This window comes from Lepisosteus platostomus, chromosome 15 (genome assembly GCF_059453375.1).
Source record: "Lepisosteus platostomus isolate fLepPlt1 chromosome 15, fLepPlt1.hap1, whole genome shotgun sequence".
In the NCBI taxonomy this organism is placed as follows: domain Eukaryota; kingdom Metazoa; phylum Chordata; class Actinopteri; order Semionotiformes; family Lepisosteidae; genus Lepisosteus; species Lepisosteus platostomus.
This window is the reverse complement of record NC_142625.1, coordinates 455379-466130: the sequence shown is the minus strand read 5'-3', so window position 1 is coordinate 466130 and position 10752 is coordinate 455379. Positions and strand designations below refer to the sequence as shown.

Sequence of the window (10752 nt, the reverse complement as noted above, 5' to 3'; positions counted from 1 at the left end):
GTCTGATCCGGCTGTATTACTGATGGCAATACTTTCCTTATCCTGTCACATAATATTTTTGCCAGGATTTTATATTCAACACACAACAATTGAATAGGCCTCCAATTTTCTAGCCTCTTAGGATCACCTTTCTTAAATAACAGAGACAAAACTCCCTGTGCCATTGTATCTCCCAAAGTTCCCCCATCTAGAATTGCTTGAAAGACTTCGAGCATCGATGGACCTATCAAGTCCCAGAAAGTGAGATAAAATTCTACCGGGATACCATCAACCCCCGGAACTTTCCCTGTCTTCATTCTCCGAGTAGCCCCCTCAACTTCGGCTAGATCCATGCGCATCACTAAAGCCCTATTTTCCTCAGCACTAACCTTCTTCTCAATATACTCCAAACCACCGACCCCCTTTACTGACTCCCCTTCCCTCTTATTGAAGTACGTAGTAAAATACTTTACGGCTTCCTCCAACATTTCATGCGGAGTACTTACCACGTCCCCTTCTGCTGTAAACAAGCTCCCGAATGCTCTTTTAACCCGCTTGGCTTTAACCGATTTAAAAAGCAGGCCTGAGACCTCTTCTTGTCCATCCAGGAAGCCGATACCAGCTCTGGTTAGAAACTCTCTGGACTGTCTAAGATAAAGTTCTCTCAATCGCGCCTTTAACTCCTGAGCTTTCGAGAAATTAAAATCTGCACCTTTGTTTGTCTCCTCATACATATTTTCCAACACTTTTTGAAGCCTCCTCACTTCGAAATTCCTTCTTTGATTTCGACACTTACAGTACCGAATTGAAATTTCCTTAACCTGCCACTTGACATACTCCCACCATTCAATTAACGATGGCCACTCTTGTTTCTGTCCTAACCAAAAAAACCATTTATCCCTAATTAACTCTTTGTAGCCATCCTCATTCAGTACAGCTGTATTTAATTTCCAGTAACCTGGACCAAACTTAACCCCCACCCCTTCCACCTCCACCACCAACAATTCATGATCGGAAAAATAAAAGGGTACGACCGAGGCTTTAACAATCACCAAACCTCGAGACAGAAATACATAATCCAGTCTTTTAGCGGCCCCTGCTGCATTCCTCCAAGTAACTGGGGGAACCAACCCACCTGTTGCTGGCCCTTTAAGACAGAAACTATCAAATAAATCAAAATCCCTCAGCAGTTTATTAATTTCTAAGGATCCTGCTGTTCTTTTATTTAAATCTTCGTTGAAGTCGCCAGCAATCACTAATTTTCTATTAGTCACACACCAGGGGACTAGCTCGGAAAAAAAACTCCCCCTTGACGTCCTATCCGCCGGTGCGTAGACGACTATAAATCTCATTTTTATATTTGAATATACCCCATCCACCACAAGGATTCTCCCTGGCCGCACCATATAAGTTTCTGTAATGTCAATATGATTATTCCCAAATAATATACCCACCCCAGAAGAGTGTACTCCCCCCACACACCAAAAGGACTTCCCCAAATCCCAGTCTTTAGAAAACCGTTTCACATCTGTATTTCCACCCAAATGCACTTCCTGTAAAAAACAAATATCAAACTTATATTCACGCAAAACTTTATAAACAGCAATTCTTTTAGACCTGTTTTTCAGTCCCCTAACATTTACAGTTAAAATTTTGAAGGTCATGTTGACCTCCCTCCATCTCTCCCTCCAGGATCTACATCCGGTTCTGCGGAGCTGTCTGTCTCCGAGGAACTTGTATCGGTCGTCCTATAAGGTGTTGAGCTTTCCTCCTCTGACTGGGACTGCACCACGTTCGGATCCACCGAAACGCAGCGCAGGTAAGTCGACTCCTTTAACCTTCCTTTTGGCAGGAGCCCCTTCTGACCCCAAACCGAGGCTGCGACTTCCTCCCGCTCTGGGGGGGATTCCATCACCATGCCTTCTTCTACATCCTCCTCTGTAGGAGCATCCTCCTTGGCCTTCTTCTCCTCCCCCGCAGGTGACTCTTCTTCGGAATCCTCCCTTGGCCTTTTCTGGACTGCCACATTCCCTTCCATGTCGAAATCACCCAAATCCATCGCCAGGCCTTCTTGCGGCAGGGGCTCAAACAAGTCCAGGGCTCTAGCCACCTGACCAGCAGGTAAGCTACCGCTACTGTCCAAACCATTATCTGATGCTTCACTCACATCCACCTCTGCTATCCCCTCACTCTCGATCTCTTTGCCTCCACCTATCCCGACCGTTTCATTCTTGTTTCCCTCTGTCTTCTCATTTTGTTTACCTTCCTTTCCTCCTACTTCTTCCTCCTCTCCTTCTTGTTCCGAGTCGGTTGCCTCCTCAACGGCATCTGGGTAGCCTCTCTCTTGCTCCCTGGCCATCTCCGGGTCTCTCCATACACAGTCTCTATATAAATGATTTGCATTCCCACACAGAGAGCAAGTTTTCTGATAACATCTCCCCTTAGTGTGGTCCCGTGCTCCACACCTCGAACAAGAGGTGGCAGTACAGTCCTTATCCATATGTCCAAAGGAACAACATTTCCTACAGTAAGAAGGCTGATTCTGATAGTATATATAACCCTTGCTTTGACCCATAGAAAAGGCCGACGGGGGGTGCGAAAACCCATCCGGGTTACTAGCATTCCGCCTGAGTCGCACCTGATATCTGCGTCTCCCATTCCAGACCCGAAATCTATCACCAATTATTTGGGGACCTGCCAGGACATCCACGTGTCTCCACAGGTAAGCAGTAATGATGTCATCCCCAATGAAAGGGTCATGCATGTTCACTATTAGAAATCTCACATCGTCCTGAGCCAGACCCAAGATCGCAAAGTCCTGTAGCAATTCATTATTCTTCATCTCCTCACATCTCCCAGAGACTCTCTTATAAATCTGGTCATTATTAAACGTAGCATCAAAAAAACAAAAAGGCCTGTTTCCTTGTAGGCATTTCACTTCAGCCGGTATCGCATTCAAAATTCCAAATAAAATCTTGCATTCAAACTCATATCTGCCCATCATTTCTTTCTCTCTCACCCATTTAAAGCGTAAAGTCCATTTCAGCCGAGGAGCCTGGTTGGCCCACTCGGGGTGGGCCTGGCCCTCGGCCATTGCGGAAAAAACAACCTTCCGACGCTCTTCTCACCGGTCTTCAACGTAGCCTTCTTACAAAAAAAAAAACACATCCAACAAAAAACAGGAAACAGCAAAACGAACCTTCTCCTTCGATCCAAACGTCTGCAGGCCCGGATAGCAGTCCACCAATCTCTCCCCTGATCTTGGCCAAAAGGCCGAGAAGCGATGCCCACAAAGGCGCGGACCGACGCGCGGGCGTTCCGCTGGCGCACAGTGGCGCAGGCCGACTCCTCTGGAGCCCGGGACCCGCGCAGCCGCCGGCCTCCCTGCAGCCAGAGGCCTGCCGCGGGACTCTGCTCCCCCTCTCTCTTGCCTGCCCGCCTGCCTTCCTGCCAGTCCCGGGCGGGGGCCCTGCTCTTTGATCTTCTGTCAACGGCCCGACAACGACCGCAGCCGCAGGGGGCGCCAGCCGCCCGGCCTCCTTAGCTTAGGCCCCTCCCACCGGCAGCAGCTGCGCCCAACCGGCTGCAAGCGAAAGCCGAGCGCCAGCACCTGCGGGCAGAGGCAAGGGGCAGCTCTCTCTCGGGAGGGAGGGACGGGGACGCGCGCGCGCGCGCACACACGCCTGCCTGCCTGCCTGCCGAAAAAAAAGAAAGAAAAGGTGGATATACTAAGTTTTTGGGAGGGAAAACGCCCAGCTGTCGAAAGGGGCCCGCCTGCAGGGACGGGGACGGACACACACACAAGCAAGCAAGCAAGCAAGCAAGCAAGCAAGCCACGCCTGCCTCCCTGGGAAAAGGCTGAAAAACCTAAGTTTTTTGGAGGGAAAACGCACGGGAGCCGAAAAGGGGGCCGGCCTGCTTGCCCAGAGAGTCGAGACGCGGGAAAGCGCACAGAGGGAGCACGGGAACCGAGAGGGCGAGAGAGAGACAGAACACAGAGACACACAGATGGACGAGGGACGAGGGACGAGACCCGAGAAGAAGGAGCTCCAGTCCACTCCGCTTGCTTGCTCGCTCGCTCGCTCGCTCGCTCGCTCGCTAGCTAGCTAGCTAGCTAGCTACCTACCTACGTCTGTCTTTTCACCGCTGAGAGAAGGTGGTGCACCGCTCCCGGAGGCGCTGCAATACCGGGCCGATGCGTGGAGAGGACGGAGCAAGCTCCTGATCCAGCTCCCTGTTCCAAAAATCCGTTTAATATGTGGTCCCCCGATGGGGGACGTATCAGATATTAAACTGATAAGAACAGATACTACACTTGATCTTAGCCAAAAGGCCGAGAAGCGATGCCCACAAAGGCGCGGACCGACGCGCGGGCGTTCCGCTGGCGCACAGTGGCGCAGGCCGACTCCTCTGGAGCCCGGGACCCGCGCAGCCGCCGGCCTCCCTGCAGCCAGAGGCCTGCCGCGGGACTCTGCTCCCCCTCTCTCTTGCCTGCCCGCCTGCCTTCCTGCCAGTCCCGGGCGGGGGCCCTGCTCTTTGATCTTCTGTCAACGGCCCGACAACGACCGCAGCCGCAGGGGGCGCCAGCCGCCCGGCCTCCTTAGCTTAGGCCCCTCCCACCGGCAGCAGCTGCGCCCAACCGGCTGCAAGCGAAAGCCGAGCGCCAGCACCTGCGGGCAGAGGCAAGGGGCAGCTCTCTCTCGGGAGGGAGGGACGGGGACGCGCGCGCGCGCGCACACACGCCTGCCTGCCTGCCTGCCGAAAAAAAAGAAAGAAAAGGTGGATATACTAAGTTTTTGGGAGGGAAAACGCCCAGCTGTCGAAAGGGGCCCGCCTGCAGGGACGGGGACGGACACACACACAAGCAAGCAAGCAAGCAAGCAAGCAAGCAAGCCACGCCTGCCTCCCTGGGAAAAGGCTGAAAAACCTAAGTTTTTTGGAGGGAAAACGCACGGGAGCCGAAAAGGGGGCCGGCCTGCTTGCCCAGAGAGTCGAGACGCGGGAAAGCGCACAGAGGGAGCACGGGAACCGAGAGGGCGAGAGAGAGACAGAACACAGAGACACACAGATGGACGAGGGACGAGGGACGAGACCCGAGAAGAAGGAGCTCCAGTCCACTCCGCTTGCTTGCTCGCTCGCTCGCTCGCTCGCTCGCTAGCTAGCTAGCTAGCTAGCTACCTACCTACGTCTGTCTTTTCACCGCTGAGAGAAGGTGGTGCACCGCTCCCGGAGGCGCTGCAATACCGGGCCGATGCGTGGAGAGGACGGAGCAAGCTCCTGATCCAGCTCCCTGTTCCAAAAATCCGTTTAATATGTGGTCCCCCGATGGGGGACGTATCAGATATTAAACTGATAAGAACAGATTTTTTTTTTTGTTTTTAATGCAAAAATAGAAAAACAGAAAACAAATCAATCATAACAGAAAAAACAAGAAACAAAAACGTCCATTTACATTATTCACAAGATCAAACCCAACACAAATACTCATGAAAAACGTTAAAGCAAAACCAAACCCTTCCACCTTTCCCGGGCCGCATGATAGCCCCATCTTTGCACGTCCCTCTGTATGCGCCCTTTAATGTCATTCAGCACCTTCTGGTAAACCCCTTGCACTGATCTTTCTTTCCCCTTTTTAATTAAAACATCCCGCGCCTCCCACGCCTCCGATTTGACGAGGCTTATTAACAGCCATAACAAAAACTGAAGGCTGCCCTTCTTAGCCCCCCCTTTAATCCCGTACAAAACAACCGATGTTGTGACTCTGAAAGATCCGTCTAAAAGATCAAAAAAACGCTGACATTTCATCCATACCTTTTGCACAAAGACACAATCGATAAAAACATGTCTTATTGACTCTGTAGCCTTACATCCTTCTCGCGGACATGTATAGGTTTTTGTCAGCTTGTGCTTATAAAGTACCTCTCTCACCGGTAGCCTACCCCATGCCACCTTCCAGTTGAGGTCAATCAGTCTGTGATCCAAGCCTCGCGGCTGGATCCTGGTCCACACGTCTGCTTTCTTTCTCTGTTCAGGAGGGGATTTAGTGGTCTCTATCAGTTGTTGGTATAATTTTCTATGGCTCAGCACTGTTGTTGTGTCCTGCCGGTCCCAGTACTTTGCCACCCACAGTTTAGCATGTCTATAATACCAGGGCAGATCGTTTCCATGCGGCACTGAGTTAGACCATGTTGTCAAAACTGTCATAAACTGTGCAAACCAGAAGCGTACAAAGTACTGGTATGCGTGTTCTATAGGGGAACCCAAAGCTAGACATAAGTTGGAAACATATATACAATCAAGCTTCAATGGAAAGTCTGGAACTTCCCTACCCCCCTGCTCCAGCCTCCGGACCATATCCACACGCTTGACATACTCGTATCTGCCACCCCATACAAACCGGAAGACTTCGCCGACCAAAAGTCGTCTGTACCTCGGCGGCAAGGGGTACACGTACACCAAGTAGACGAAAAGAGGCAGTATGTCTACTTTTAATACTAAAATTTTACCCACCATGGTCAATTTTAGCTTGGTCCACAGCCCCATCTTCCTCCTTGCCTTCTCTATCCTGGAGCCCCAGTTGTGGCCTCCTGAGCCTCTTCGCAAAAAGTCCACTCCCAGGACTTTAAAAGGTCCTGTGCACAGTTTAAAACCCCCAAACCATTGTTGCGTCGCATCCCAGGGGCCGAAAGTCTTGACTAGACTTTTGCTCGCATTAAGAGCTGCCCCAGATGCCCTCGCAAAGGTTTTAAAAACTTCCAAGGCAGCTTTTAGGCTGAAAGTTGAGTCCACTACAAGGGTCACGTCGTCTGCATACATTGTCAATTTAACCCTCTCTCCCCCACTGCCTGGCAGTATCAAACCATCTATTCCCTTTTCAGCTCGAATGGCCGCCGCAAAAGGCTCCATATAAATTGCAAACAACAAAGGGGAGAGAGGGCAGCCCTGTCTCACCCCCGCCTTCTGACTCACTAGGTTGCCCAGCCAACCATTTATAACAGCCCTACTGCCCACCTTGCTGTACAAGGTCTTTAGCCAGTCAATCATGATTGGCCCAAACCCCATCTTCTCCAAAATCAGCCACAAAAAATCATGGGACACCCTATCAAATGCTTTTTCCAAATCTAAATTGACAAGCATTAATGGTACCTTCCTTTGCTCCGCCCATGCGATGATGTCTCTCAATAATTGCAGCGTCCACCTCCCTGATCTTCCTCTGACTCCGCATGTCTGGTCCCTGCCGATTATAGTAGCCATCACACTCGAAAGTCTGTGAACAAGCAATTTAGCCATGATCTTATAGTCCACACACAACAAGGTTAAGGGTCTCCAATTTTTAAGCTCGGTTCGGTCTCCTTTTTTAAAGACCAGCGTTAAAATACCCTCCCTCATTGATTTTCCCATGCTCTTCTTACTGAAAATCTCCCCCATCACCTCCAAGAGGAAGGGTCCTAAGATCGGCCAGAAGGTCCTGTAAAACTCTACAGGGATCCCATCCACCCCCGGCACTTTCCCCTTTTTCAAGGATCTCATTGCTGCCTCTAACTCTGACAGCTCAAAGGGCCTTTCCAAGTTTTCTCTCTCTTCCTCCGTCAGGGTTGCTTGCAGGGTCTGAAGGACCTCTTCTGCAGCTTCCCTCTCACATACCTTCTCAGCGAAAAGCTCTTCGTAAAACCTAGCCGCTTCTCTGAGCATCCCCTCCCGGTCCGTTACCTGCTTCCCGCTGGTAGCTAGGATGGAATGAAAAACCCTTTTCTCTTGTCTTCCTCGGATCCTGTTAAAAAAATATTTGGAGCACGTCTCATAGTGATCTAAAAACTCCACACGCGCCCGAAACAGGAACTCCCTCGCCCTTCGCTCGTGGTGCTTCCTAATTTGTTTCAGTAAGGTAGCTACCTGGTTTTCGCTTGAAGGAGTCCCATCCTCTCCACCCCTAAAAGCCACTTCCAACTCCTTCTCTAGGCTTTCAAGCTCTTTCCTTTCCCTCCTCCTCCTTTCCCTACAGTACTTTCTAGAAGCCTTCCCTATTATTTCTTTGGTTTCCTCCCAGATCTCCAGCAGAGACCTATCTCCCACTCCGTTATTTAAGCACCGCACTAAAAGTTTCTCCATCATCTTCAAGTACGCCTTCTCCTCCAGAACGACGCAGTTCAATCTCCACACCCCCCTGCCAAATTCAGTCCCAGATCTTGCTACTCGAACCTCTGCCATACAGTGGTCAGAAAACCACACTGGAGTGATCTTAACTGTCTCCACTACCACTGAACTAGAGGTAAAAATGTAATCCAGCCTTTTAACTACACCTCTGGTGTTGCTCCAGGTGTATCCCCCCCGCTGCGGATGAGCCTCTTTGTAACAGTCTTTTAGGTTATACATTTTTAACATGTCTCTGACCACTCTGGCATCCCCCTCCTTCTCCTTATCAATGTCTATATTAAAATCGCCTCCAATCACCACTACTCTATTTGTGACACACAATGTGCCCAAATGAGTTAAAAAATCCCTCCTCTCCCTCATTGCTGCTGGCGCATACACACACACAAATCTAAAATCAATCCCATCCATTCTTGCATCGACACTCAACAATCTTCCCGGCACGCTCACTCTCACCTCCCCACACTCTGTTTGAGGGTCCCCGAAAAGGATCCCTACTCCAGAGGAGTGCACACCTCCAGTACTCCACCTTGAGGGACCACGGTCCCACAAAGCAGTCAGTTCCTCCACATCCTTTCCATCTTTAAGGTGGACCTCCTGCAAAAAACACACACTAGACCTTAGGTCTTTTAAAGCCGCAAAAACAGCTACCCTCTTGGACTTATCCCGTAGCCCTCGCACATTCAAGGTCAAGTAGCTGCTGGTCATTTAGGCCCAGGATTTCTGGACTTTACCTTCTCCCTCTTTGATGTAGGTCTGGAGCTCGTATGCGCACCGCACCACGTCCTCCTTCTTCTTTCCCTCGAGACCCATTCCCAGCACTTCCCTTCCGCTGTGATCAAAACTAGGCTTGACACTGCCAAATTGCCTCAGGATTTCTTTAATTTTCTCAAAACCCTTGGGGTATCTCACCCCTTCTCGATACCAAGTGGAATGCTTCAGGAAAGCACTGGAGGTCTCGAGGTCAAGTCTGTAGAGGCTCCCCGACTGTCGCACCCTACGGCGTAAGTCATCGTACCGTCTTTGGCGGTCTCTTTTGGCCATGTCCCCTGCCTTTTGATGTTCCCTGTCCTTAAGTATATCTAGCAATGCTCGTTGTGCATCCGTTGCTATGTTAAGGTCCCTACACGTGATCTTAATGAGGTTTCTACCCTCCAACTCAAAAATAACCCCCTCCTGTACTAATGCAGACAAACCGGGGCAAGAGGACAGATCAATCTGCCCCTCTTCATCTATCTTTTGCTCTTCTAGAAAATCTTCCGTCACCGCGGCCATTACCACTACAGCCCCACAGGGCCGCTTGCTATGCCCCGACTCCCCTTCCGCCTGCTTATCAGGCTCAGAACTAGGCTGAAGGGCTGTCTCTGCTACCACCTCCGGGGTAGAGTCCTCCTCGCTGCTCTCCCCCCCTTCCAATTTCCTCTTAGCGGTCCCGCCCGACCAATCCATTCCCCCTTCCTTTTCCCCCATAGTCTGTTGGAGAGTGTTCATAATGTCCTGCATGGTCTCCAAATTTCTAGCAGTCCGAGCAGCAATTTCCTCCACCCCTGTGGAACCCTCCTCCAAGTCTACCTCCGGGCTCAAAGCAGGCCCTCTGTCCTCAGCTTCTTGGTCTGCCACCGGTTTCTGCCTGTCGTCATCTGTCGATCCCCCAGACGTTCCTTCTTCCATTTCCCCCGTCTCCCTGGTCTCCTCCTCCCTGTCTTCTGCACCTGAAACAGAAATGGCCGAGGAAGGCCCAGCAGCCTCAGGCACGCCCCCTGCCGCTCCCCTACTTACCGGATCATGGCTCAAGGGGCAGTCCTTATACAAATGATCTTCCGCCCCGCACAGGTTGCAGGTCCTCACCGCCTTGCACTCAGCACCCTGGTGTCCCGGCCTGCCACATCGCTTGCAGACTGTTTCCCTGCAGTTGGCTGCAAAATGTCCTTCTCCTCCACATCTCCTGCAGGTTAGCGGCTGTCCCGGGTAGTTGACATAACCCCGATTAGCCCCGATAAAAAACATTGCAGGAGGATGCAGGTAGCCATCCTCTTGGGCACTGAGGGTCCTCAAACGCACAAAATATCGGAACTTCCCCGACCAATAGCCGTTCCTGTCATTTATTCTTACGCCCTTTGCTGTTATATCCACAAAACGTTTCAGGAACACCTCTATGTCCTCTTCCGGCACGTATGGGTTGAACATCTGAACAACTAAGGGCCTGTTTTCTCTTACAAATAAAGGCTCGATAATGTAATCACTCAGAGGCTTCTCATTCCTCTTAGCCTTCACCATCTCCCACACTCTGTGGCAGACCACTCTATTCACCAGAAACAGGTCATATGTTTTCTTACCCAAAAAGTCCTGTAAACAATAAACATCCGTGGGGCTTAGACCGAAGACTCCACGAACTATGTCGTCCCCGAAGATTCCCCTGTCTCTCAAGGCCCGTTCCCCCAATTCTGCTTTTTGCACAAACCGAATTGTGTGCCGAAACTGACCTTCCCTGCTGCCAGCGCCCTCTGATGGTCTCCCCGCTGAACTTCTCGCTGAAGCAGCAGCAGCCGCATAGCTTCTCCCACCGTCCTTCTCCGGTCCTTTTCCAGGTCTTCCTTCTCTGCTATCAGCGGCCTCTACTGA

At 50.9% G+C, this 10752-nt stretch overlaps 2 non-coding genes across 2 annotated transcripts; both read right to left on the bottom strand.

Moving 5' to 3' along the window:
* Window positions 1-4133: 4133 nt before the first annotated feature.
* LOC148647364 (U2 spliceosomal RNA) lies at window positions 4134-4324 on the bottom strand. The gene has a single exon (XR_015927379.1). It is a non-coding gene; the product is annotated as a U2 spliceosomal RNA (small nuclear RNA).
* Window positions 4325-5189: 865 nt separating this feature from the next.
* On the bottom strand, window positions 5190-5381 carry LOC148647363 (U2 spliceosomal RNA). The gene has a single exon (XR_015926827.1). It is a non-coding gene; the product is annotated as a U2 spliceosomal RNA (small nuclear RNA).
* Between the last annotated feature and the right edge of the window lie 5371 nt (window positions 5382-10752).